This window comes from Grampus griseus, assembly GCF_964374135.1.
Source record: "Grampus griseus genome assembly, chromosome: 15".
Lineage (NCBI taxonomy): Eukaryota > Metazoa > Chordata > Mammalia > Artiodactyla > Delphinidae > Grampus > Grampus griseus.
Genome location: NC_139009.1, coordinates 82,489,489 through 82,495,488, shown reverse-complemented (window position 1 = coordinate 82,495,488; position 6,000 = coordinate 82,489,489).

Below are 6,000 nucleotides of genomic sequence, written 5' to 3'. Positions count from 1 at the left end.
GAGCCAAGTGCATACAAACATTAGTTTGCTTCAGATGGCATCTCAGTCTGTTGGGGTAAGGGATGGGCTCTTTAATAAATGGTGTTGGGGCAATTGGATAGCCATTTGAAAATAGATAAAATTGGATATGTACTTCCCAGTGTATATTAGATTAAAAATTAAAAGCTAAGAGTACTAGATTAAAACATGGGATGATTTCTTTATAACCTGAAAATGGAAAGAGGCTTTGATAACTATTACTCAAAATCCAGAAAATCAAATTTTAGAAAATGACAGATTTGACAGCACCATTTACATTAGTCAAGACGTGGAAGCAACCTAAATGTCCATTGACAGAGGAATGGATAAAGGAGATGTGGTACATATATACAATGGAATACTACTCAGCCATAAAAATGAATGAAATAATGCCATTTGCAGCAATATGGATGGACCTAGAGATCATCTTACTAAGTGAAGCAAGTCAAACAGAGAAAGACAAATATCATATTATATCACTTATACGTGGAATATAAAGAAAATGACACAAATGAACTTATTTACAAAACAGAAACAGACTCACAGACTTTGAAAACAAACTTATGATTACCAAAGAGGAAAGGTGGGGGGAGGGATAAATAAGGAGTTTGGGATTAACATATACACACTACTATATATAACATAGATAGTTAACAAGGACCTACTGCATAACACAGGGAACTCTACTCCATAATCTATAGTAACCTATATGGGAAAGGAATCTGAAAAAGAATGGATATATGTATAACTGAATCACTGTGCTGTACACCTGCAACTAATACAACATTGTAAATCAACTATAATATAAAAATTAAATTTTAAAAATTTGCATAAAAATAGTGAATACATACATGCCACCTTTGGTGTAAAATAAAAGGTTAAATAAGAATACGTGTATGTATATTCAAATATGCTTAACTTTGCAAAAATACTCACAGAAAGAAGAAATCAGAAATTCATGAAGTGGTTAACTTGTTGTAGGATAAGGGGGTATGGAGATCACGTGGTAGCAACAGAAAGTTGGGAGTGAGAATCCTCTGATAAACTTTTATTTAGGGGCAGATAAGTTTTGTGAGGCCTGAAACACATTTGATCTTGGATTCTCTCTTTAAGGCACTTATATGTGGAATCTAAAAAAGCAAACAATAAAACTCACAGAAAAAGAGACAAGACTTGTGGGTATCAGAGGCGGAGGGTAGGGGGAGAAGAGAATGGATGAAGGTGGTCAAAAGATACAGACTTCTAGTTATCAGATAAATAAGTAGCAGGGATGTAATGTACAACAAGGAGGACTACAGCTGACGTTGCTGTATGATCTATGGGAAAGTCTTTAAGAAAGTAAATCCTAGAGTTCTCATCACAGGGAGAAATTTTCTTTTTCCCTTTTTTCTTCTCTCTTCTTTTTTGGAATCTATACAAGATGACATATGTTAGCTGGACCTATTGTGGTGATCATTTCACAATACATGCAAATCAAACCATCAGGCTGCACAACTTAAACTTATACAGTGATGTATGTCAATTGTTTTTTTTTTTTGCAGTAAGCAGGCCTCTCACTGTTGTGGCCTCTCCCGTTGCGGAGCACAGGCTCCGGACGCGCAGGCTCAGCGGCCATGGCTCACGGGCCCAGCCGCTCCGCGGCATGTGGGATCTTCCCGGACCGGGGCACGAACCCGTGTCCCCTGCATCGGCAGGCGGACTCTCAACCACTGCACCACCAGGGAAGCCCAGAAATGCAAATTCTTGGCCCCTGCTCCAGACCTGCTGAATCAAATTTTCTGGGGTGGGGCTCAGTAATCTGGATTTTAACAAGGTCCCCAGGTGTTTTTGGTACACAGTCAACTTGGAGAAGCACTGGTATATAGGGTTTGTGCCACCCATGATACTTCTCCCCAAATTTGCACAACTGACCTGTGGGCCCCTGAGCCAGAACGTAAATCTCCAGGGGCAGATGGCCCCAGGAAGCTCATTTATGAGACAGGAGATGAAATAGTAATGGCCAGAGACAGCGCCTGGGATTCTTTTCTTCCCCAGGACAAGTCCAGGGAAAACTGAAATTGAATGTTCAGCCTCAGAGAAGATTTTTCAGGATCATGCTGAGAGACCAGTTCTTTCCAGAAGAGACCAGTTCTTTCCAGAAGAGACCAAAGGTGATCTAAAGGGCTGCAGGGTGGCCTGGCTCCAAGTACTTCCCTGCCCTTCCCTTTTAGATCTTTCTTTGGCGGGGGTGGGGGGGGTGGGGGGGGTGTTTGCCTCAGAACTCACACGCCTTGCTGGTAAAGTCCACTGCAGCAGCTCCCAAATCCTGTAGGGATATATATGGCTGCAGGCTTTCAAAGAGCGGTCCCCAACCAGCAGCATCAGTGCCATCTGGGAACTTGTTCAAAATGCAAATTCCACGCCCACCGAATCAGAAATTATTTTAACAAGCCCACCAGGGGATTCTGACGCACACCAGGGTGAGAACCACTGCTTTAGACACATCATATGCTCAGAGTCTCTACTTTCACTCCCTTCAAGCCTACATTCAGGCAAAGATCTCATGAACTTTCTCTCAAGTGGAAACTGATTAATCAACGCTTCCTCCAGAAGTATCTGCCTTTGATAACAGTAGCTAATGCTTGTCGAGTTCAAGGCACCAGGAGTGCTTTCTGTGTGCTAACTTCTTTCATCCTCACAGCAATCTGCAAAGGTTCTATTAGCCCATTCTACAGATGAGAAAACTGAGGCACAGAGCTATTTAGTAACTTGCTGAAGGTCACACAGCTATTAAGTAGCCTAGCTGGGATTAGAACCCCACCAGTCTGGCTCCACAGCCCATATGCTTAACCTCCACCCTACTTGGCCTCTATTTTTTTTTTAATTTATAAAATTGAATTAGAAATTCTCCACAACGTGTACACATCCTTGACATAATAAAATTGATTTCATTGTGCTTTCAAAATTACTGAATATTTTGACCTGCCAGTTTAAGGGTATTGAACACGGTTTTGATGTCTGAGAAATTTTCAGAGACACAGATTTAAATATAGCTCTGATTTGAAGGGAGAACAATGACAGAAATCACTGGAATGAATTTCTGACCAAGACATTCCACATGTCAGTCAATGGTGGGGAGGTGATTGGGGGAGGGGCACTTCTTTGCCTGCTAAAATCTCTCTACGTATATGGCTGTCTTTTCCTGATCTCAGCCTGGCTATGTGACAACACTTAGAAAAAACAAAACTAGCATTTGAGTGGTTACTATACCGCAGGCATTTTCACTTCATTTCTTGTTTGATCTTCATAGCAACTCAGTAGAACAGATATTATTAGCTCCAGTTTTCCAAATGAAAAACTGAGATTCCCAGAGTTTAAGTAACCTGATCCAGTTACACAGTTAGCAAGTGACTGAAGCCAAGGGTCTTGATGCACAGCTTTTCTGTTCTTTGAAAAATGATTGAATTGTGATTCAAATCTTGTTGCAATCCTCTTCTCGCTAGGAAGGTTGCTACACCCTTTTGTGGTGTCACCCTCAATGATTATGGTCTGGAGAGGATTCTTCCCCTCTGTCTTACCTGTCCCATTCATGACCAAGGTCCCAGGATCCTGGCATCTCCCATGTGAGATGATGAGTGAATGTGAAGTGTGTGTTCAAGAGGATGCTAACCGATGCCCAGGTGTGTCACCTTAGCCTCTTGAAGCATCCCGGCAGAGGTGCTAACAGAGGCAATGATCCCAGCGGTTAGAAATAAGAATCTTTGGGACTTCCCTGGCGGCCTGGTGGTTAAGACTTCCACTGCAGGGGGCACAGGTTCGATCCCTGTCAGGGAACTAAGATCCTGCCTGCTGCTCGACGTGGCCAAAGTAAATAAATAAATGAGAATCTTTGCCTGGAGCAGCCCTACTGGGTTTCAGCGCACAAAGGTTGTCTGCTTTTCACTCAGGCAGTTCAAGCAGGAGGCTCCAGGTGATGAAATTGTGTCCTGGTTGAAATGTTTTCCTTTGGGAACCAAGTCTGTGGTTTCCTTAGTTCTGGTAACAGATACGCTTTTAGTTGGTACAAACATTAATTTGAAAATTAAAAATAGAAGATTTCAAAGCAATGCGTGACAATATTAACAGTTTCCTTGGGTGGTAGGCAAACAGGAAACTATTTATGTTTCTGTACTTTGCAAGTTTCACGTAATGAACACATACTGTTCTCATAGTGAGAAGTGACGTATGACAAGTTGAAGATGCCAGTAGGAGGTACATTACTGGTGGACCGTCAGGGACCATCAAGCCCAAGGAGCGTCTCCGTCTGTGGACTGAGCACCTGGAGGTCATCTTCCCTAAGGTATTCTCATAGTGTTCGCCACAGTTCTTCTAGAAGCATCAAGGCGACACACTTGAGAACCCTGTTTCATTAATAAGTCTTTTTCAGCTAAGTCAACTCCCAAGGCTGTGAGTGGTGACTGGATTTTGCCAAGAACTGGAATCAAAGTGGGCAAATACTGCCCCAGGCACCCGCCACTGCACTTCCTTTAAAAGAGGGAGTGTTTTCTAAAACCCTCACCTTCGCCTCTGCCTGCGGGTACAGCCATCCCACCTGCCAACCCCCCAGGGCCCTGCCCCCCGAGACTGACAGGGGTGGCCCTGTCTCTGGGAACCAGCTCTATGCTCTGCAACCCCTCAGCTCCAGAGGATGTGAAAACACTCCTGACAGAAGAGACCAGAGTCTGCTCCATGTTTCTAACAAGGCTGCCTGCTTGTGGCTCACCCTGGAATAAGGAGACCAGAGATCCGAAGTCTGTTGAGATCCTGACGGAGGGGGAGTGGTGACAGCAAAATGCTGTGTCAAGCAGCATCTCAGAGGCAAGTGAGGGTCCCGATGGGCCCCAGAGCACCTCTCTAGTTTGCTTCATTGGTGGAGGCAGCAGAAGGGAGGGAATTCAGATGTGTCCAGTTGCCGGGGAGGGCTACCAGTGTCTGTTATCCATTCCCTGGCAGACAGAGGAAGAAACCAGCTGAGCTGGAGGCCTGGATTTTTTTTTTTTTTTTTTTTGGCCACACTGCGTGGCATGTGGGACCTTAGTTCCCTAACTTTGGAAACACGGAGTGTAAACCACTGGACCACCGGGGAAGTCCCAGGAGACCTGGTTTCTACAAACTACTGGCGCCACTACTCCCGAAAGCCCTGCCATCGGCAGTGACCTGAATCACTCCCCTCAGGGAGAAGCAGTGAAGCCCATGTCATGTTATGGTATCTCCCTGAGCCTATCTCCTTAGGCTGGTAGCTCCCTGATGACAGGATTGTTTCTCATTTTGTTCCCTGTCAGCTTCAATGTTTTTGAAGGACTCTTGCCTGACTTTGTCGATCTCTTTCCTCTAGTCACTTTCTACAAGTCACGTCCCTTTGTGTCCAGAAGGAGCCAGGAGCCCAGAGGAACAAAACCTCCCAAGCAGGTCGGTATTTCCCACGGCCGCATCCATGGCCACCTGGAGAGGGGCAGGATACTCAGAATGGACGTGGTGGCGCCTGGCTACGTGGCCACCAAACTGCCCTACCCCTCGGCCCTCATGCCGGAGCTGGTCAGCAACAGGGCTCTGCAAGCCAAGAAGAGCAGGGCAACCAGTGCCCAAGATCAAGTCCAATCCCTTCCAGCGGGCTGTGCACAGCAAGAAGGAGCTCAGCAGGATGTGAGCCTTCACGTCCATCACCAGGACGGTGTCCTCCTTCCCCAGCTCATTCCCCACAACCTGGTGGAGAAATCAAAGGTCCGGACCTAGGAGTTCTGATTCGGGGGTGATCACACTCTTGGCCATGTTCGGTGTCATACAGACCCCGTCTCAATGTAGGGTATATGCTGTGTTGCAGGTGAGCGTCACTGCATTTTAGAACGTATTTTAGTTACAGGTATGTTTAGATTGAACCTAAGTGGTTACTTATTAGGCACATCCTGTGAGCTAATAAAAAAAGCAGGAAGACCACTGCGTGCATGCAAGACCAAGGATATAAGG